This window comes from Rana temporaria, chromosome 4 (genome assembly GCF_905171775.1).
Source record: "Rana temporaria chromosome 4, aRanTem1.1, whole genome shotgun sequence".
Lineage (NCBI taxonomy): Eukaryota > Metazoa > Chordata > Amphibia > Anura > Ranidae > Rana > Rana temporaria.
In genome coordinates, this window is record NC_053492.1 from 44,584,528 (window position 1) to 44,608,232 (window position 23,705).

The following is a 23,705-nucleotide window of genomic DNA, read 5'->3' on the forward strand; positions in this document are numbered from 1 at the left end:
GGGCCCCGGATGGCAACCCCCCCCCCCTTTTTTATATAAAAAAATATATATATTTTTTAATATATTTTTATTTTATTTTTTATTAGGGACAATTTTTTTGGGGGGGTCCAGAGGTCCCCAGGGGCCCGGAGATCCCCCCCCCTCCCCCGGTTCTCTGCTCCAGGAGGGCCCATGCCTGAAGCTGTGTAAGGGGCCCCATAATTCCTGATGGCGGCCCTGCACTGATCTCTCAGTGTAACATACAGGGAGTAAAGGCAAGAAGGGTAACAGGGCAGCCATTGTCAGATTGCTGACCTCAGATCCCCTGACACTCAAGCTGAGTATCAGACTCAGGCTGGGCAAGTAAAGCTAAAAAAAGGAGAAAACATTTTTTTTTTACATATGTAAAGCAGCACCGTTATAATAATTTTATATTGAATATTCAGTTTCTTGCATAAGCCCAATCATGACCGGTTGTCTTTTAACCTGCTAGAGAGTATACGCAATAGCGTAACACAGATAACAATCAAAGAAGTTGATAAAAGTACAAGAAATCTATTTACAGACAGGATAAGCGATAATAAATCTGGGCTGGGCTCACACTCTATTTTCAGAACAAGGCGCTGTCATAAAAAGCTTAGCGAGAGGCGACAACCTACGGTCAGTTATTAGGTCAGATTTATGGTGCCTAAAACGGAAGTGATACTCCAGTTGAAGTCTCGTAGACGAAACGCATCGGTTTCCATGCCATTGTGCCTTTTTATATTTTATTCTTTTGTGATCACAGAGAAGATTTTTTACTTGATGCAGTACATCTTGGAATCTAAAGCCTTTTTATTCGAAATAAACCTGTAACCATATGGTTTTTCACTATGTGGTGGCTTTCTGTTGTTTTTTATGAATGCTGTTCACCATAAACCTACCAAACGGTTCTGTGGTGCAAGGAAGTTTTTTACCATCTGGGACATTGCCATCCTGATCCATATTCTCACATGCTGGGTCGAGGTTGCTTAAAGCGGAGTTCCACCTAAAAATGGAACTTCCGCTTAATCCACTCCTTGCCCCCTTACATGCCACATTTGGCATGTAATTTTTTTGGGGGGGGGGAGTGGGGGCTTCAGCAAGAGTGGGACTTCCTGTCCCACTTCCTCCTTCCGCCGAGGGGCTGGTAGGGTGAATAGCTTAATAGCCTTATTGCAGCCCCTCCCTGTAGGCGAGCGCCTGTCCAATCGGACGGCGCCGCGCCTGTTTTGTTAAAAAATTAACAAAACAGTAAAGTTAGCACAATTTTTTTTTAAAGTATGAAAGATGATGTTACACTGAGTAAATAGATACCTAACATGTCACGCTTTAAAATTGCGCACACTTATGGAATGGCGCCAAACTTCGGTACTTAAAAATCTCCATAGGCAACGCTTTGAATTTTTTTACAGGTTACCAGTTTAGATTTACAGAGGAGATCTAGTGCTAGAATTGTTGCTGGCACTCTAATGCACGTGGCGATACCTCACATGTGTGGTTTAAACGGCGTTTACATATGTCGGCGGGACTTACGTGTGCGTTCGCTTCTGCGCGCGAGCTACCGGGGACAGGGGCGTTTTAATTTTTTTTTTTTTACACTTTTTTAAAAAATATTTTTTTTTTTTCACTTTTATTCCTATTACAAGGAATGTAAACGTCCCTTGTAATAGGAAATTGTGTGACAGGTCCTCTTTATGGAGAGATGCGGGGTCAATAAGACCCCACATCTCTCCTCCGGGCTGGAAAGCATGAGATCGGTGAAAAAAAATTCACCGATCTCATGCTTAGTATTGCTTACTAGACGCAATCGCAGCTTTGTTTACTTACGGGTACCCGGGCGTGACGTCATCACATCTCGCCCGGGCCTCCGATGGTCACAGAGATGACTGGTGACCATCTGGCAGAAGAGAAGGATATCTGAATGATGCCTCTAGCTGCAGGCATCACTCAGATATCCCCCCACAAAGCCCGGGACGTCATAAGACGTCCACCCAGGATGGGAGATCCCATCTGTGGACGTCAAATGACTATGGGCCGGTATTGAAGTGGTTAAAGTGATAGTAAAGTTTTTTTTTTTTTTAAATAAAAAATATGTCATATGTGTGGCCCTGATCCTTGTGTTCTGGGGTCCCTCAGCTGCTGTCTCGGCTACTCCCCACTTCTGATAACCCCCTCTGGGAAGCGCTCTCCCAAGGGGGTTACCTTGCGGAACAAAAAAACGAAGCAAAGGTATGCGCTAGTATTACCACCTAGTGAAGTGTGTAATTATTTCATAAATAGATATGTGACTACACCCTTAAATTCCTAAAGGAAGAAAAAAGTATGCACAAATAAATAAATGAATAAATAAATTAATTTAGATGTCAATGTCCCAATCGGGCCAAGGCTGGCACACCTGGAGCAATTGCCAAATATAAATTATAAATTTATATATATATATATATATATATATATATATATATATATATATATATATATATATATATATATAAATCCTGTGTGAACAGGAATCAATATCACACCAAAGGCGTTAACCTTGTGCAACCGTGTGAAAGCAATCTGCAATAAAATTAATGTGACATCAAGTAAATCACAATAGTAAGCAAAGTGACATGTGTTTTTTTATAATAATTAAAGGACGTCTGTGAATCGGATAAGGAGTCCCAAAGACCACATATGTGGTGAAAAAACATATATAAAAGTCCTGATCCAACTGACATCCACTGCAGCAGGACGATTAGCAGAAGTAGAAATCCACCACTGATTAAAATTGAAGTTGGTATAGGAAAAAGGAAGGAATCCCAAAGATCACACCGACAGGACAAAGGTAAGTATATGCTCTTACCAGATCACCATGAGTTTTAGGCGTATCGATCCACCGATCGGATGTACCAGGAACTGTAAACTCCCACGCTTCCAGCTGCTTCTTGCAAGGTAACCAAACACCACCTCTCTCCACTCCACTCAAAGTCTCAACTCACAGGCTCCATCTTCCAATGGGGTACCCAGGAGGAAAAAATGAGGGCTCGAGATCGTGAGGTACCGTTAGGCAATTTTATTAAAAAATTTGTTGACAGAACACACTAAATGCATTTAAAAATTGCCGGCATAAAAACATATAAAACAGAGAACAAAGTAGAGCAAAATCGTGCTTCCGGGTCACGTACAGCGCAGTGACGTCAGTGCGTAGCTCCGCCCTGACATGTTTCGACGTAAAAGTCGGTATCAAAGGGCACCTTGCGGGCACGCTCCCGAGTCCTGTATTTGGCATCCATAGCTGCCAACTACAGGACTTGGCCCCGCCCCCGACAGCATCGATCCAATGAAGAGCCGAGAAGTCTGGGCCAAGAAGCCAGCGCGTTCACGACGCAGCACTTTTGAGGGCTCAGGTAAGTAAATAGTCCCACCCACCAGGGCTTAGTCAGCCACACCCTCTGACATGTTTCACCCCACCCACTGGGGCTTAGTCATTGAGGTAAGAACTCTATGACTAAGCCCCAGTGGGTGGGGCAAAACATGTCAATTGGTATGGCTGACTAAGCCCCCGGTGGGTGGGGTGAAACATGTCAGAGGGTATCAGATGATGTGGCTGTCAGATGGTGTGGCTTGTGAAGTGGTGCAAAGCTGAGGCCACCTTACAAATGTTAACCACATAGACTGGATAGGGTTGAGCGGCGATATTTCCAAGTATGCAACACACTACTGGATGCTGATATTTTAGTACCAGCAGAACTATTTACACTATCCTTCTTTGCTAAAAGTGGCACTACAAGCGTTAGTAGGTTACATGCAAGTGGGAATCCACCCACGGCCAATCACTGACAACCTACACAGGATCTCCTGCATGCAATTGCTAATGGCCCCATTCGCAAGTGTGAGTGGGGCCTAAGAGATAAGCTCTTGTGGCCCAGAAAGGTTTAATTCTACTTTAAAGCTGAACATCAGGAATTAACTTCTTTTGGTCCAGCTGGGTTATTTTTTTACATAGTTACATAGTTAGTCAGGTTGAAAAAAGACACCAGTCCATCCAGTTCAACCATAAAAAAATAAAAAATAAATAATAATAATATCATATGTAGGGCTCACCCCCAAAGGAGCCGCTGATTAGTTTGGGATGGGCTTACTGAGTTACCTTCCTGACTTGGTCTAGGGGTGATTTTTGTAAGTGTTAGTAAAGAGCAAGTGTCCAGACATCAATTCAGTTTTCAATGCTTTATTCCAAGGCCCAACACGGCCAACATCAACATGGCACATGACAGAAAAAGGTTGATGAGCGTAAGGAAACTCTAGTATCAGGCCATGGATATGAAGAGAGAGCAAGCCTTCTCTCAGCAATGATATAACTCAATTCGTCGCCACCCCACTCAGGGTGGGTAAAGTGCCCCCGGACAGGCAGTTATCTCAGGCCTGGCAGCCGAGGCGTCACTTGCGGATCACTGGGAGGAAACAGACCTCTGCCACAGGCCTTACTCATGGCCTCTGCCACAGGCCGGAAAACTTGGGATTTGTGAGATCAATTTGAGCAAATCCTCCCAGTTAGTTTAATCAGTGTCACCCACTGACAGCTGAGCATACCTGTCATATGGTGTGGTGACCGGATCCCCGATGGTTCGTCTAGGCCTCCTGGACAACCTCTAGTTCTAGGTTCCCCTGATTTGATCCCCCATCGCACAGCCTCCAGCTTAGGATCCTCTCAACAGAAGGCTGGGACCCAGCAAGTCGCTGGGGCACCTCTCAATGTCAGGAAAAGGCTCTGCATGGTGCACAACCTCAGCGAAGCAGGCCCATGGATGCGCGCACCCTGAAGGTGGGTACTGCACCTGGAACTCGGGCCCCGCATAGAACAACCCGCCAAAAGCGGCTGCCCCAGATATACCCTCCTCCCAGCATGCCCATTGAGGGAAGAACTCCTCTTATTGGCTGCTGGGAGAAGGTGGGTCTGTCAGAACCCCTCTAGCGCCAACTGCCGCCCAGGGGTGATAACATACCCCTGCAGTGCAGACTGACCTACAGGACCGATTCTGAAGTGGGCAGCAGCCTGAGTTTCCATAAATCACGAATGGAAGTAAAACTAACCCTTTCAAGGGGGGTGCTACATATACAACCTCATATACCCAATTCTATACCCACAGTTGATCCAGAGGAAGGCGAAAACCCCCAGCAAAGCATGATCCAATTTGCTACAGCAGGGGAAAAAATTCCTTCAACTTTACCTATAAATGTTAGTACAGTACCCAGTTATATTATGTACATTTAGGAAAGAATCCAGGCCTTTCTTAAAGCGGAGGTTCCATTACAAAAAAAAAAAAAAATTTAAGGTCAGCAGCTTCTAACACTGTAGCTGCTGACTTTTAATAAGGACACTTACCTGTCCTAGCCGCCAGCGATGTTGGCCCCCGCCAAGGCCGATCCTCGATCCTGGCAGCTCCAAGCGCCGCCATCCACAGTAAGGGAAACAGGCAGTGAAGCCGTACGGCTTCACTGCCCGTTTCCTACTGCGCATGCCCGAGCAGCACAGCGCTTTGTGAATGAGCCGGCTGCTTTCTGGGACACACACAGTTCCCAGAATGCAGCGCGCCCCATTCACAAGAAGACACCGAGTGTAGGAGGAGGAAGAGAATCCACCGCGGAGGATGAAGAGGTAGATTCGGCACTTCCGCATAGCAACAGCTATTTAGGGTAAGTAAAACACATTTTTTTTCATTTTTTTGGTGGAATTTTATTTTTTCAGGTGGAACCTCCACTTTAAAACAATCTACTTAGCTGTCCAGAACCACCTCTGGAGGGAGTCTATTCAACAGCTCTTACTGTGAAGAAATCTTTCCATATTTGGAGAGGAAATCTCTTTTCCTCTAGACGTTAAGGGCCAGATTCACAAAGAGATACGACGGTGTATCTACAGATACACTATTGTATCTCTGACTTAAACTGGTCCTATCTATGCACCTGATTCATAGAATCAGTTACGCATAGATAGGGCTTAGATCCGACAGTGTTACAATGTGTTACACTGTCGGATCTTATTTTCGATTTAAAAATGGCGCCGGGGGCGTTCCCGCTGATTTACGATAAATAATATGTAAATCAGCGAGATACGCAAATTCACGAATGTACGCGGACCCGACGCAGTCTTCTTACGACGTTTCCGTAGCGGCTTTCCCGTCGTATACTTACCCCTGCTTTTATCAGGCGCAGCCAATGTTAAGTATAGCCGGCGTTCCCGCGTCGAATTTGAATTTTCTAACGTCGTTTGCGTACGCCGATTCACAAACACGCGCGTCGCAAGTCACGCTCACGTCGAAACCACTGACGTCCTAGTGACGTCAGTGGGAGCAATGCACACCGGGAAATTCCCCGGACGGCGCATGCGCATTTAAATCGGCGCGGGAACGCGCCTGATTTAAATAGTACACTCCCCCTAGCCGCGGAATTTGAATTCCGCCGGGGGATTAACTCAACACCAAGTTCATTATATGAACCCCTTATATATTTGTACATGTTGATCATATCCTCCCTTAATCTCCTCTTCTCAAGAGTGAATAAATTCAGCTCCTCTAATCTTTCCTCATAGCTGAGCTCCTCCATGCCTCTTATCAGTTTGGTTGCCCTTCTCTGCACTTTCTCCAGTTCCCCGATATCCTTTTTTGAGAAATTTCTTCATATCCCACATCTGGAGGGCTGTTGGCAATGCAAAAATTTCCCATAGTGGTCTGTGCTACATACAGTCAGCACTGCTCAAGCGACTTGCCTTCTGTATAATGAACATAGGGGGTCACTCGCTTGGCACCTCTGCCATTCACAGAATGTTTTTTTTTTTTTTTCAATTAATACAAAAGAATTCTCTCATTGGATGCGGAAAATGTTGGATTTGCCTTCACTTTCTGTACCAGAGACATTAGTCACCAGTACCAGTAGTGTGCCTGACTCTCTCCAGTAGGGATACAGAGAGCAAATAAAAATCCTGAGAGAGAGTGTATTCTTCCACATTCTATCCAAACCCCCAAAAAAGGTTGGGCTGTACATACCTCTACAAAAATGTTAGGGTGCCCTACAAAGGGCATCATAGGCTGGATGGACATGCTGGGACATATAGGTGCTCTAAAAGTGCTGTTGGATTGTGCTGGGATTTGTAGTTCCTCTACTGGCTGTAACTTCTCTTAAATAACTCCTAGTTCATGCTGGGACTTTTAGTTCCTGTACAGATATAAAGCAGGAAATCTTATTAGTTCCCTATACAATCCTGAGGATAAGTGGAAGCCAAAGACACATTAACTCCTAGGCACACAGACAACACAACACTGATGTTACACAACAGCCTTTGGGTGTGACAGCACATTCCTGAAAAGAGTTTATATTGGAACACAACGTGAAGTGACCCAATAGATAGCCAAACACTACCGCTGAGGTTAAGAAAACGTCTGTGCTCTTCCAGAGAAAATATGGTTTATTTCGAAACAAAACCTTTTTTCTTGGCTGTCATGCTTGTAAAAAACCTCTGGAGAATAGCTAGTACTAAGTAAGTTCAGGAAAACAATGAACATTATCATTTATTACAACCCAAAAAAATCTGATTGTCAAAATACAATTTCCAGTTAGCAAAGTCCTTACAGTCTTGAAATAAAGAAAAGCTGTGTTCCCAGGTCTTCTTTCTCTGCATTGCATGAAGGTAAAAAAACGGATTGCGATTCAGCGATGTACACAAGAGCAGAAGCTCTCCCGGGTCTCTGCCTCCTCATTGGCTGAGACACGGCAGCGGGAGATATTGGCTGTCAATCACAGCCAGTGAGGAGGGAGCGGGGGCATGGCCGAGCCGTGCTTTGTGTGTCTTGGCTCGGGAGCGAGCATGCACGAGTACCCCAGAGAAAACAGTTTGCTATGGGGGCATTCAACAGGGCCAAGAGCGAAGGCAGGGGACCCAGGAAGAGGAGGATCTGGGCTGCTCAGTACAATAACATGTTTGTTATTTAGAAAAACTTTACAAACACTTTAACCACTTGACCTCCAGAAGGTTTTACCCCCTTCCTGACCAGAGCATTTTTTTGCTATTCGGCATGTGATAGATCTGGATAAAATTTATATTTAAAAAGTTGAGCTTATTCTTTTATTAGAACCACTGCATGTTTCTCGGTTTATATTCTTTTAATTTATTTTTATATATGCATATGTATGTATGAGAATGATCAATACTGCTTATTTTCCTAGATAAGTTTTGTCAAATATGTTTTTAGAGTATATTTCAACTTGGATGGACATACAGAGAGAGAACTATTGAAATCAAGAAGCAGCTCCATTCCCCTCACTCCTAAATTCCTCATGCCAAAACCCCCTTCTCTTCACCCCCACCAAAGGAATTCTATGTAAAATGCCGAATGAGTCTGAAAAAAGACACGAGGGGACTTTATGCCACATGACAAGAAGGGTGTGTGCAGCTAGTCTGGAATGAACTTGTGAGGAGAAACCACCCTTCTATATGAACTGACCAATGACAGACTCACGGGGGGCGTGTAATAAGAGACTGAATGGGAGTAATCAGTGGGTGTGAAATGTATAGGTTGACCAATGAGAATGCATTTTGTGATCTTGTGCTGATAATAAAACCAACTGCCCAGTTGGCAGCCATTCTCTCTGCTGGCTGAACGTTGGAAGGTGAGATGTAGATTCTGTGCCTGGATTGTACATGTCACCTTATATATATATTAATTTGGGTCAGTATCAGGAAATCAATTAATTAATGAGTCCTCATCAGGCACTGTGGTACTGTAACTGGCAGTTGCATGGTCATGCAACACTGTACGCAAATTACATTTATATACATTTTTTTCATACAAAGAGAGCTTTATTTTTGTGGTATTCCGCCATTTTGTTTTTTTGCTATACAAATTAAATAATAACAGAAATTTTGGGGAAAAATATTGTTTTTCTTGGTTTCTGGTATAAAATTTTGCAAACAAATGATCTTTCTTCATAAATTTAGGCCAAATGTATACTTTGGTAAAAAAAATAAAAAAATAACCCAAATTGGTGTATATTATTTAGTCTGTGTGAAAATTGTAGTCTGCAAACTATGGTATATTTGAAGATTGATCAATCCTGATGTACTGATGGCCGATGACAGTACAAATACCCCCCAAATGACCCCTTTTTGGAAAGTAGACAGTCTAAGTTATTAGTCAGAGGTTTGCGTCGCTCCTATTAGAATGGTTCCATTCACTACTGCGGACCGCAACTTGTCAGGCGGCTAAGTCGCTTGACAGGTCGCCCCTTTGTGAACCAGCTCCTAGGTGGGTGGGAACTCATAACTTGAGTGATTTGGAGACATCTGAGCAGACCACTAAGCCATTGTGCTAAGTACACTGAGACCTACATAATAGTGTAGTATGATTAAAGAATGAAGATAAATAATTACTGCTTTGAACTCTTATTTACCTGAAATGGGAGCTATTAGATGTAGAGAGCCCAGTACTTCCCGGACTCTTAGTAAATGAGTGAGTAGTAAAGGTGACACTTTTGACACTTTTTTGGAAACCAGTGACACTAATACAGTGATCAAAGCTAATAATATGCACTGTCACTGTACTAATGACACTGGCTGGGAGGGTGTTAACATCAGGGGTGATCAACAGGTTAACTGTAAGAATAGATGGTGTATTAGTGTAGTGGGGGAGTTGCTTTTAATAGGGGAAGGCATGGATCCATGTCCTTGCTTTGCAGGAACACAGGATTTATGGCTTCTGTACTTCTGTAACGGCAGACTGCTGTTCTGCCTGAGTGTCGAACGATCGGCGGGCGCTGGCGGACATCAGTCCGCGGGACCCGCTAATCAGCTTCCGCTGTGTAGCGGGAGTGAGCCACCGGTGGCGCACGCTCGCGTCCACTACCCGGAAGTGCGCAGCGTGGCTACCCTATAGCAGTAAAACTGCTATAGGGAGGTCGGCAAGTGGTTAATGATTACAGAGCTGCATTCATTTGTGTCTTATATTCTGGCTGGGGTTGAGCTTTAACACTTTGGTGACTCAGTCATGAAAAAAACAGATATTCTTCTTCCCTCCATATAAAATTGACCTTCTACTGACAGCCGTATTAAAGTTTAACTTGCTAATAATGACAATGAAATCACAGAGTAGTTGGCTCATTATAACAATATACCTAATCGCATATAATTAAAGGGATTGACAATGCAGGACTAAGCGAGGTCTGCGTTTCCTGTTCATCATATAAGCAAACAAGTAAAAATGTTTTGTAGCCTCACCTCCTGGGCATCTCAGGATAGCTTTTGTTACCAACTGCCATTTATTGGTGTTACATTGTGCTCTGGTAATAGACTATTGTTTAGGGGATCTGCATAGTTGCAAAGTGTGATAGACTCACTCTGGACAGAGGCTTTTGAAGGGGACTGAATAACAGAAGGCTTATGTGAGTACACATTCAGGCCCGGATTCTCGTACGAGTTACGCCGGCGTATCTCCAGTAACTCTGAGTCCGATCCGTCGTATCTATGCGCCTGATTCTTAGAATCAGTTACGCATAGATTTGTATTAGATCCGACCGGCGTAAGTCTCTTACGCCGTCGGATCTTAACGGCATATTTACGCTGGCCGCTAGGGGCGTGTACGCTGATTTACGCCTAGAAATATGTAAATCAGCTAGATACGCAAATTCACGAACGTACGCCCGGCCGACGCAGTACAGATACGCTGTTTACGTTAGGCTGTTCCCGGGTAAAGTTACCCCTGCCAATGTTAAGTATGGATGTCGTTCCCCCGTCGAATTTTAAAATTTTTATGTCGTTTGCGTAAGTCATTCGCGAATAGGGCTGGGCATCATTTACGTTCACGTCGAAAGCATTGGCTTCTTGCGGGTTAATTTGGAGCATGCACACTGGGATACTTTCACGGACGGCGCATGCGCCGTTCGTAAAAAAGAGTCATTTACGTGGGGTCACCTAAAATTTACATAACACACGCCCACATCTATCACATTTGAATTAGGCGGGCTTACGCCGGCCTATTTACGCTTCGCCGCCGCAACTTTCATTTGAGAATACGGCACTTGCCTGTAAAAGTTGCGGAGGCCTAACGTAAATAGGATACGTTACGCCGGCACAAAGATACGCGATTCTACGTGAATCTGGGCCTCAGTTTTTATACCACTTTTACATAATGTTGCACTTTCAGTGAAAACATAGTAGGATTAAACAATGCTTTTATTTTTACATAAAGCGACCCTTTCCCAACAATGTGACAATATATGTATTTAACATTTTGTGCGTGTCATTTACCAGTAAAAGCCTCCCTTATGTAAACTTCCAAAATGTCAAAGACTGCTGCTGAGTGCCGACATATTAGTTATGATGTCAGCAGCCCCAGCAGATTAAGAGCTGTCAGATTTGTCAGCAAGTTATTTATGATTGGAGCTTTCTAATAGTGGCCATACACGTTGCGATAAAACTGTTGATCAAGCAATGAATCACCAATCGTATCGGTTTAGATTGACCTAAGTCGTACAGGGTTGATTAATGGCATTTTTTGGTCCTGGGGGAAAGGGAATAAGGGACATATTTAGTAACACGTAGATCCAATTGTAAGGCATGAAAAAAAAAGGCATTGATCGACCTTGTACGATCAATTTTTTTCCCCACCATAATTAGCTTGGGTCCATCAAAGTTGTCACTATCTGTTGACCAGGCCAGACTTCAGTTGACATTTGGTACCTGTTAAGATAATTACATGTTACACATCAAAATTGGCTTGTCGATTGTCAATATGCAAAGGTCCAGGATAAGTCTATTTTCCACATCAAACCTGTAATTACATGTTACCAGGGCTTTTTTTCTCAGACAATAGGTGCAGGAACCCCCCCCTTTCCGAGTCACCCCCTTTCTCCGCCCCCTACCCACCTCCGAGCACTGTCCTTTGGTTCCATCCACCTACCCATCTCCCAGTGCCACCCCTTTTAGACAATACAGAACCAAGTATCATTTTTTTTAAGTAATTTGTATGGAATTTGGTAATGATATCAAGAAAAGCCGTATACCCGGCAGCCAGCAACAATACAATAGACCCTGCTAACAGCAAAGGATCAACACACAGTAAAATCCCCCCCCCCCCCAGCAACAATAGACTCCCGGCAGCATCAACAGATCTCTGCACAGCCAGCATTAATAGACTCTCCGGCAGCCATCAGCCAACAATAGACCCCTCCCCCCAACAGTAGATCTCTTTCAGCAACAACTGACCCCCCCCCAGCAACTTAAGATCTCCCACCAGCAACAATAGACCACCCCCTGCAAAAATAGATGCCTTCCAGCTAGAATAGATGCCCCAGCAGTGATCATCAATACCCTGCAGCACACCCCAGCACCCCTTGTCATTACATACAGTCAGTCCAGGAGGTGCCGGAACTGCGTTCCCCCGCATTTCTGCTGAAAAAAAGCCCTGCATGTTACACATCAAAAGACGCTTGTCAATTGTCAATAGGCAAAGAGACAGGATGAGTCTATTTTACACATCAAACCATTACTCAGGCCACATGTAATCTAATTACATATTAGAGGAAGCTTATTAGTATGCAAGAATGGAAAATTAGGAATAGGTGATGATTGAAGCCGTCTCCGGCTGGGGTCATTATCTGTCAAGACAGGATGTAGATCAAAGACGGCCAATCAAATTGCTCAGCTATTCAATGGATAGGGAATATAATTCTGGAGATCAATCTTGTTACTCAGAATATTCTCTGTATGAATATGGCACAGGTCTAGAAGTGAAGAGAATGTTCTCTGTGTATTCTCTGGGTATGGCACAGGTCTAGAGCTGATCTAGTCAGATGGGACTTTGAATTACTCTGTTGGATTTGTATCATCTGTGGAATGTGGACTTTATTCTGTATTGGAAGTCAAATAAATGCACTCTCTGGAGATCCTGGTGTGTTGCTGCGGAACAACATAATTTATAGTCATCATACTAATACCTAAATATCAATTACTGTATCTAACCGGACTCCAATATACATTATATCACTACAACATTTAGCGGGTGATACCAGAACTGAACAAGACCAATGGAAGTGTATAGGGCCATGCCATACCCGTGCATGTGACTGTGAGGCACCAGCCCTTTAGAAGGCACTACGTGTGTGAACAAACCCTTAGTTGTTAGGGGCCTCATGATGACAAGATGTATAGTATGAGTTGTCAATGCTTGTTTTCCCCTTTGTGGAGGAAGCTGGAACACAGCCGGTCCTCTAGATAAGGAAGAAAGTGGTAATAATTGCAAAAACGAAAGCGATGAGCTATACTAAAGCTAAAGCTAGAGGTCTGTGTTGTGTTCTTGGCTATATTATTGGAAGAAAACTATGGATGAAAATGACTGTCTGCTAAATGTTTAAAATGAAGCAAAGAAAGTCAGTAAACTATCTGCATTAATAAGTTCAGCTTGGTGTGGATCTACATGCAACCATAAAAACATTAATGTATTTTATTGGGATTTTATGTGATAGTCCAACACAAAGTGGCACATTATTGTGAAGTGGAAGGAAAATGATAAATGGTTTTCAACATTTTTTACAAATACAAATAAATGTCTGAAAAGTGTGGATTGCATTTGTATTCAGCCCCCTTTACTCTGATACCCCTAACTAAAATCTTGTGGAACCAATTGCCTTCAGAAGTCACCTAATTAGTAAATAGAGTTCACCTGTGTGTAGAGTTGAGCGAACCCGAACTGTAAAGTTCGGGTTCGGTACGAACTTTGGGTTTTTCCCGAACCCGAATAATTGCTGAAAGTTCGGGTTCGGAGGGAAAAAAAAATGCGCGGAGGTCCCCCAAATTCAATAACCAGACCCTTTAGGTCTGGTATGGATATTAAGGGGAAACCCGCCGTCAATTAAAAAAAAAAATGACGTGGGGTTCCCCCTAAATATCCATTCCAGACCCCTTATCCAAGCACGTTGACTTGGGGTAACCTTTGTTAAAGGGGTCTTCCAGATTCTGATAAGCCCCCTGCCCGCATACCCCCACAACCACCGGGCAAGGGTTGTGGGGATGAGACCCTTGTCCCCATCAACATGGGGACAAGGTGCTTTGGGGGGCACCCCAAAGCACCCTCCCAATGTTGAGGGCATGTGGCCTGGTGTGGTTCAAGAGAGGGGGGGGCCGTACTCTGTCCCCCCTCTTTTCTGCGGCCGGCCAGGTCAACGTGCTCAGATAAGGGGTCTGGTTATGGATATTTAGGGGGAACCCCACGTCATTTTTTTTTTAAATTGACGGCGGGGTTCCCCTTAATATCCATACCAGACCTAAAGGGTCTGGTTATTGAATTTGGGGGGACCTCCGCGCATTTTTATTTTTTTACTAAAAGTCTGTGTCCCTTTGACTTCATCCAGGTAATTTTGGCATTCATACATTAAAGGGAAAGCTTTATAATGCTGCTATAACTGCTGGGCTGGTCTCCTATTCTTTCTGAGAAGATAGCAGTGTAGCCAAAACATGGGGTGGTATAGCCAGGTGTTCAGCAAGACCCCCAAAGAAAATAGTCTGTAACAACCGGGGTCCCTTAAAAGTTTGTGAAGTATTTGTTTCCCATCATGGCCCATTTGTAGGCAGGTGCAGTCTGTACTCCCCACTGCAAGTGGCACTCGACCAAAGTGGGAGTGTAGGAGGGGTGTGCCTACCCGCCGGGCCTGAATAAGTTGCGATGAACCTTTCTACAATATAAATTCATTGCCTGACTTGTACTCTCGCTGCACCTTGTCACGTTGTCCAGGGAACATGCAGTCGGATGTTAGAATCATGCTTTTCAGACCTCCATTTCTTAGAATTTATGAACCATGGACCTTGGTGTGGGAACTGGTTTAACCACCCCTCTGTAACGGGGTACCACAACCGCTGTATAGGAGCATTATTTCTTCTGCCCACCATTGTAAGGAGCATTCCCCCCTCTGATCCCCAATAAATTGGTTTTAATAGAGGTTCCCTAAGATCTGAAAATTATTTTAATGGTTACTCTGGGGTAAAAAGGTTGAGAAGACAAATAAGTAAGCATTTGAAATCAGTGGCGGTGCATCCATAAAGGGCGCAGGAGCGCCGCCCCCCTCCTGTCTTTCTCTCTCTCACCATAGATAGATTCAGCTTTTGATAGCACAGTGGCAGCGTTTGAGGGCACAGTAGCAGCTTTTGATGGCACAGGGGCAGCGTTTTATGGCACAGTGGCAGCATTTGATGGCACAGTGGCAGCAATTGATGGCACAGTGGCTGCAATTGATGGCACAGTGGCTGCAATTGATGGCACAGTGGCTGCAATTGATGGCACAGTGGCAGCGTTTGATGGGCACAGTCGCAGCATTTAATGGGCACAGTCGCAGCATTTGATGGGCACAGTCACAGCATTTGATGGGCACAGTCGCAGCATTTGATGGTTTTTGTTTTCATTTTTTTTAGTTTGTTTGCGACCCCCCAAATTTTTTTTACCACCAGCCGCCACTGTTTGAAATACTTGATTTTCATGTGTTTAACTTGCATTTTTTTAAGTTTTCGACGGAGTCTCCTTAAGCTAATATTTATCCTTATCTTATCTTATTGAGATGTAAATGATGCCATCTTAAACTACTTTCACTGGTTTGCTGAAACTGACATTGGCATGTGGGATGTGGACTGAACTTGGTTTATTATTTCTATGCTCAGTATCAGCATAGCCCAGTGGAGCACAGTACAGGGCAGGGGAAGAATCTGAAGAATAAGCAGATACAAGGTGTGGTGTGTTTGTGTTACAGTGAAGTTTTCTGATAAGGAAGAGAAGGAATGTGTAGGAAATCTCTGCTCCTGTGTTTTATTCACCCAGCTTACATCACAGTAACAAACTTGTGCAGGCTCCAACAACACTAACACACCTTAATACAACCCCCTTATTACACAAAGCTAGTTACAAATTAAACCATATGAAAACCCAGTCACTAAAATATCACAACGTGTTACTGTAATTTCAAATGTTATTAATCCTGTTACAACAACCATAACAATTTGATAGAATTAACATAAATAAATAGATAAATATATCTCATAGTTTGTAGACACTGTGGGGCAGATCCTCATACAGCAGCGCAGCTGTACGCCGGGCGCAGCGTATCTAAGATACACTACGCCGCCGTAACTTATTTTTTTTATTTCGAATCCACAAAGAATTTGCGCTGTAAGTTACAGCGGCGTAGTGTATCTTGGGCGGCGTAAGGGCGCGGAATTCAAATGGTTGTAATGGGGGCGTGTTTTATGTAAATACGTTGTGACCCGACGTAAACAACGTTTTTTTTTAACTGCGCATGCGCCGTCCCTGGGGGCATCCCAGTGCGCATGCTCGAAATTTAACCGGAACAAGCCAATGCTTACGACGGTGACGTCATTCTACGCAAATTCCTATTCGCGAACGACTTACGCAAACGACGTAAAAAATTCAAAATTGTACACGGGAAGAACGGCCATACTTAACATTGAGTACGCTACCATATAGCAGCTTTAACTATACGCCGGAAAAAGCCGAACGCAAACGACGTAAAAAAATGCGCCGGCCGGACGTACATTCGTGGATCGCCGTAACTAGCTAATTTGCATACTCGACGCGGAATTCCACGGAAACGCCACCTAGCGGCCGGCGGAAAAAATGCACTTAAGATCCAACGGCGTACTAAGACGTACGCCTGTCGGATCGACCCGAGATGCCGTTGTATCTTGTTTTGTAGATACAAAACAAAGATACGACTCGGGAATTTTAAAATTACGCCGGCGTATCAAGAGATACGCCGGCGTAATCCTTTTGTGGATCTGCCCCTGTAACTTTTGCGCAAACCAATCAATATACACTTATTGTGGTTTTTTTTTTACCAAAAACATGTAGTAAAATACAAAAAAACGGGATAGGGAATTGGGATTATAACGGTGCCTAAACAATAGAAATTACAAATAATATTTAAAAAAAAATATTATATTTTACTACAGAGAAATTTGCAGCATACAATACATTCATAGTAACCACTATTGTATAAATGGCCATTTATACAATAGTGGTTACTACTATTTCACCTGAGGAAGCCAACGTTTGGCGAAACATGTAGGGATTGTTGACTTGTAACCTCAGTAGGCCTTAAATACCTTTCAAAATTGCCAGTCTTTTTTTGTTTATAGCGCAAAAAATAAAACACACAAAGGTGATCAAAATCACCGAAAGAAAGCTCTATTTGTGTGAAAAAAAAGGACACAAATTTTATTTGGGTACAGCGTTGCACGACCACGCAATTGTCAGTTAAAATAATGCAGTCCCGTAAAGTATGAGTGAGTGGTTCAAGTGGTTAAGGACCTAATACAGAGCCTTGAAGAAGTATTCATAACCCTTGAAATTTTCCACATTTTGTCACAACCAAAAACGTAAATGTATTTTATTGGGATTTTATGCGATAGACCAACACAAAGTGGCACATAATTGTGAAGTGGAAGGAAAATGCTAAATGGTTTTCAACATTTTTTACAAATACAAATAAATGTCTGAAAAGTGTGGCGTGCATTTGTATTCAGACCCTTTTACTCTGATACCCCTAACTAAAATCTAGTGGAACCATTTGTCTTCAGAAGTCACCTAATTAGTAAATAGAGTTCCCCTGTGTGTAATTTAATCACAGTATAAATACAGCTGTTCTGTGAAGACCTCAGAAGTTTGTTAGAGAACCTTAGTGAATGAACAGCATCATGAAGGCCAAGGAACACACCAGACAGGCCAGGGATAAAGTTGTGAAGTTTCAGGCTGGGTTCACACTAGTGCGTATTGAATGTGGGGTTCCTCCGCATCCAATTCGGATGACAGGAGATTGTGACCGGCTCTCAATGGAGTCTGTTCATACATCTCAGTGGCAGCCGCGGAACGAATTGCACAGGGGTCCTGTGCGTCTTTGGCTCAGTTTCAGGTCCAAATTCAGGTAAAAATTTGGTAATTTGTCACTGAAATGGAGAACAGGGACTCACTGGACCCCTGCTGTCAGCCGCATCAATTTTGAGCGTGAACCCAGCCTAAAACAGGGTTAGGTTATAAAAATATATCCTAAGCTTTGAACATCTCACGGTGCACTGTTCAATCCATCATGTGTTAGATAGACTAACAGATTTATAACTGGTTTCAGGTAGGGCGGCTCACTTTTGAAGCGGCGTAGCGTATCGCATATACGTTACGCCGCTGTAAGTCAGCGAGGCAAGTGCTGTATTCACAAAGCACTTGCCTCCTAAGTTACGGCGGCGTAGCGTAAATGGGCCGGCGTAAGCGTGCCTAATTCAAATGAGGATGAGGGGGGCGTGTCTTATGTAAATTATTCGTGACCCGACGTGATTGACGGTTTTTACGAACGCCGCATGCGCCGTCCGTGGACAAATCCCAGTGTGCATTGCTCCAAAGTACGCCGCAAGGACGTATTGGTTTCGACGTGAACGTAAATTACGTCCAGCCCCATTCACGGACGACTTACGCAAACAACGTAAATTTTTCAAATTTCGACGCGGGAACGACGGCCATACTTAACATTGACTAGTCCAGCTATTTGTTTGACTAACTTTACGCTGGGAATCGCCTTACGTAAATGGAGTATCTTTACTGCGACGGGCAAGCGTACGTTCGTGAATCGGCGTATCTCGCTGATTTACGCATTCTAGGCGTAAATCAGCGTTCACGCCCCTAGCGGCCGGCGGAACTAGACAGCTAAGATACGACGGCGCAGGCCGTCGTATCTTAGCCAGGTTTAAGTGTATGTCAGTTTGAGAATACACTTAAATGTACGACGGCTTAGATTCCGAGTTACGACGGCGTATCTACTGATACGCCAGCGTAACTCTTTGTGAATCTAGCTATTAAAGTATAACTATATAACTAAAGACAAAACTTTTTTTAAGTTTTGGATGGAGTGGAGAGGGATTGGAATGCTTGTTAGTTTTAATTGCTGTCTGTGCCCCCGTCAGGGACATTCACCCTCTCTGTTTGCCCTGTTTACCATCATTATTGAAAGGAAAAACAATTTTGGGTTGTCCCCAGAAAAGTAATAGAGGGGAAATCTTTCGATGGGGACACTAGTTCCAGTAACCTGGGGGGACCCCAAGGATATCCCTTAAATGGCAGGGATTTCCAATCAACTTCCTGTTTGACTATGGGACAGGAAGTGAAGGGAAATCTCCACAATAAGACACAAATTGGCGGAAAAAAAAAATCTGACAGATGAAAAAAAATAAAGTTTTGCCTATAGTTCTACTTTAAATGCAATAACCAATTGAAGCCAAACTCCAGCTCACACATTATAATCAGTTACAGCACCAGTTTTGATTTCCTTTTGGGATAAAGGTTTTACATACAGTAAATAAATAAAAGCTGGCCATTGTAAGCATCCCTGCCAGTGTCAAATAGTTTTTTTTTTTTTAACTGTGCAACTAATACATTCTACTAGGGAGCTTGCACTTTTGCAAATAAACAGAGGGCTAGATTCAGGTACCTTTTGCGTTTTTTTTACGGAGGCGCAGGGCAATGTTTTTGCCCTGCGCCCCCGCAAATTTTCTGCGCTAGCCACGATTCACGGAGCAGTAGCTCCGTAAATTGCGTGTGAGCTCCAGCAAAATGCCCGGCGTAAGCGCGCGCAATTTAAATGATCCCGTAGGGGGCGGGAATCATTTAAATTAGGCGCGTTCCCGCGCCGAGCGTAGAGCGCATGCTCCGTCAGGAAACTTTCCCGACGTGCATTGCGGTAAATGACGTCGCAAGGACGTCATTTGCTTCAAAGTGAACGTGAATGGCGTCCAGCGCCATTCACGATTCACTTATGCAAACTACGTAAATTTTAAATTTTGCGACGCGGGAACGACGGGTATACGTAACATTGGCTGCCCCTGCTAATAGCAGGGGCAGCCTTACGTGAAAACCGCCGTACGCAAACGACGTAAACTGCGTACGCAGGGCTCGCGTAATGTTGTGAATCGGCGTTAGTATGCAATTTGCATACTATACGCAGAGCACAACGGGAACGCCACCTAGCGGCCATCGCAAGAATGCAGCCTAAGATATGCGGGTATAAGAGCCTTATGCCACGCATATCTTAGGCTGCAGTCGGCGTAACGAGGTTCCTGAATCAGGAGCATTCGTTACGCCGGCGCAAGTAAGCAATTGCGCTGCGTAACTATGGTTACGCAGGCGCAATTGCTCTCTGAATCTGGGCCAGACTTACTGGCCAAATGAAAATAGAAGAAAGAAAGCCTAAAAAAGAAAATGAATGCAGCCAGCACATCTAAGAAACGATAAGCTACAATATAATAAATGTTTGCTTTTGGGTTTAATACAGCTGCATTGAAATATCACAAATGTCAGCTTTATGTTGCAACCCGTCCTGCATTTGTCAGCGCACACCATCATACTGAACTGAAGCAAAAGAACATAAGGCACATTGCCTTCTCTATACTTCGGAGGTCTGATGGACATCCCTTTTAGGAATAGGAAGCTGCTGACAAGAAGGGAACTTTCTCTAGAAGTATTCAGCGCGCTCTAAGGAAACTCACCCGTCCCCAGTAATGTGATCAGCAGGGCGGAGGACAATGGAATTTCTAGAAAGAAGTTTGTTTTAGCGGTGGAGGTAGTTGCTAGGAGACCATTGTTTGTCACTGTGACAGTGAACTTGATTGGGACCACAATGAAATCCAATCAACCGTTCTAGAACCATTTAACCCTTAGGCTCCATTTACACCAATGCGTTTTTTTTTTCCTGTTTTATGCTTTTTGAAGAAATGCAGGACTTTTTTTTTTTTAACATGGGTTCCTATGGAACACGTTCACATCAATGCAATTTTGTGCCTCTGCATTTTTGGAAAGGGTCAGGGACTTTTTTTCCTGCAGCATTCATCATTTACATCAAATAAACTTCAATAGACCCGCATTCAAAAAGTACTGCATTTTTACCGCGACTTTGCCCGCGATTTGCTGTTTGTTTTTTCTCATTACATTCACTTTATATAGACGGTTGCTAAGGAGCGGCCCGGGAAGCTGGCCACTGCGTCCTTAACAACTGATGAGTAATCATCTGTCAGTGGGGTTCCCTGCTGACAGCTGAATGTATAATAAAATACTGTATTTGCTGGCGTATAAGACTACCTTTTACACTTAAAAAAACTGGCCAAAAAGCAGGGGTCGTCTTATACGCCGGGTCAGCTGCTCGGATGCCTGCTGGATGTGCGGTAATACTGTGTGTAGCTTCGGCTACATACAGTATATACCGCTTAGCCAATCCCGGTGAACGATGTATTCAAATGAATACAGAGCCTGCTCGGATTGGAGTAACAACCTCTGCCAATCCGAGCAGGCTACATACAGTAGCCTGCTCAGAATTGGCTTTGTGAGTCAGAGAGGCGTGGGCTGATGATGTTACAGCCTCTGCCAATCCAAGCAGTCTTTGTATTCATTAATAGAATACATCGCTTGCCGTGATTGGCTCCAGCAAGAATGAAGAAGAATATGGCTCCAGAAGGAATAAATATGAAGCATCGGAAGCCTAGGAAGGGGGGTCGTCTTATACGGTGAGTACAGGCAAAAAATCTTAAAAAACTGTAAAGTTAGGGGGTCGTCTTATACGCCAGGTCGCCTTATACACCGGCAAATACGGTAAATAACGGAAAAAAAATTATTGTGAAAGAAATGGCTTGGAGTGTGCCCCCCCAAGCCCTTCGGGTCTGGTATTGATTTGGGGGGGATACCCCCATGCCAAAATGTAAGAAAAAAATGGCGTGGGGTCCCCCCAAAATCTATACCAGACCCACATGACGTCACAGGGGTGGGGTCTCTGGGTGACATCACCGAATGGCCATGCCCCATGGCTATATAAGAAATGTCAGACAACGAGAGGCGACACAACAGAGACAGCCAGCGTCGGAGGAAGATCATATTTTTAGCGGGCAGCGGCAGCAGAAGAAGAAGACATCACCGAAGAGCTAAGAGGAGGAAGAAACCAGCGAAGGGAGAAGAGAGAGAGAGAAAATGGAAAAGAAACAACAGAGGGAGGAAGAAGGCACAATTTTTAAAGCGGAGCTCCACCCAAAAGGGGAAGTTCCGCTTTAAGGCTGCATTCACGCCTAGGCGTTTTGTCGCCTGAAGGGCGACGCTACTAAACGCTGGAGGGGAAAAATAACATTATACCCTATGGAGATGGTTCACATCTGCACGCCGAATGCCGAAACGCCGAACGCCTGAAGCTCAAACAAGTTCCGGACCCTTTTTTGTCGCGCGTATCGGGCGGTTTGGGCGTATTTGAGCGTTTCCATTTCCCATAGAAAGTAATGGAAACGATCGATTCAAGCGACTTGAGCGACAACGAGCGTTTGCTACGGGCGTTTTGTCGCTTTAATCAATAGAACTTTTCACCCAGGCAGAAGATTAAACAAATCTACCAACATAGCAACAAGTGATGAAAAGATGATAATTTTTCCTATTGGCTAAAATAAAAAACGTCAAAGTACAAAAACGTCGGACGACGATGTATGCAAACGCGCAAATAAGCATGAATACGCGCAACAAAACGCCGGGAAAAAACGGCCAAAAAAAAGACCGACGCTCAGGTGTGAATGCAGCCTAAGTACTCCTCCTCCTAGTTTTGACAGGTACCTGCTCCGATTTTCCATTTGAGCCGTCTAGGCAGCTCGAGCGGAAGATCTCATCTTCCCCTCCCTCCTTGAAATCTTCTGAGACACGTCACAGGTCCCAGAAGATTACTTGACCAATGGGGAGGCTCTGCAGTGTGCACCCGGATGTCAGGTGCCCACACTTGCGATGCCGGTGCGGCGGAGAGGCGAGGGAGATGTGAATGTGTGTTTATTAAAAGTCAGCAGATACACTTTTTGTAGCTGCTGACTTTTAATAAACACAAACATTTGTGGAACTCTGCTTTAATGAAGGACTTGTGTTTTGTAACACTTTTTTTTTTTGGTGAATGGGTAGGGGCACAATGTTCCCTTATACTCATTCACAAGGGGGGGGGGGCGGGATCTGGGGGTCCCCTTGTTAAAGGAGGCTTCCGAATTCCAATAAGCCCCTTGTCCGCAGGCCCCCACAACCACCGCCCAGGGATGTCTGGAACAGCCCTTGTCCCCATCAACTTGGGGACAAGGTGCTTTGGGGCAGGGGGCAGAGCCCTTTCTGCCCCAAAGCACCCCCCATGTTGAGGGCATGTGGCCTGGTATGGTTTGGGGGGGGGGAGGGTGTGTGCTCGCCCATCCCTCCCTTTCCTGTAATACTGGGCTGCATGCTTGGATAAGGGTCTGGTATGGATTTTGGGGCTGCATACTCGGATAAGGGTCTGGTATGGATTTTGGGGGTGTCCCCTCGGTGTTTTCATTATTATTTTTTTGTCTGCAATTCTTTTTTGTTTTACATTCAGCTGACAGCTGGGAACCCCGTTGACAGCTGATGATTCATCGGTTGTTAAGGAGGCAGCGGCCAGCTTCCCGGCCCACTCCTTATCAACCGGCTATATAAAGTGAATGTAAAGCAAAAAAGAAAAACAAATCTTGGTAAAAAAAGAAATGCAGAAAGCACAGCAAAAAGCACTGCAGAAATGCTCAAAAGCAACAAGCATGGATGTGGGTCGAGCTTTAAGCCTGGTACACACTACATTTTTTTTTTGCGCATCTCTGGTCAGGAGCCGCTGTACTAACCATCCAA

General features: G+C 44.2%; 1 protein-coding gene across 2 annotated transcripts in view; it reads right to left on the reverse strand.

The window, feature by feature from the left end:
- PAQR8 (progestin and adipoQ receptor family member 8) overlaps positions 1–23,705 on the reverse strand; it is a 119,598-nt gene that overhangs the window by 17,727 nt on the left and 78,166 nt on the right. The window lies entirely within an intron of this gene.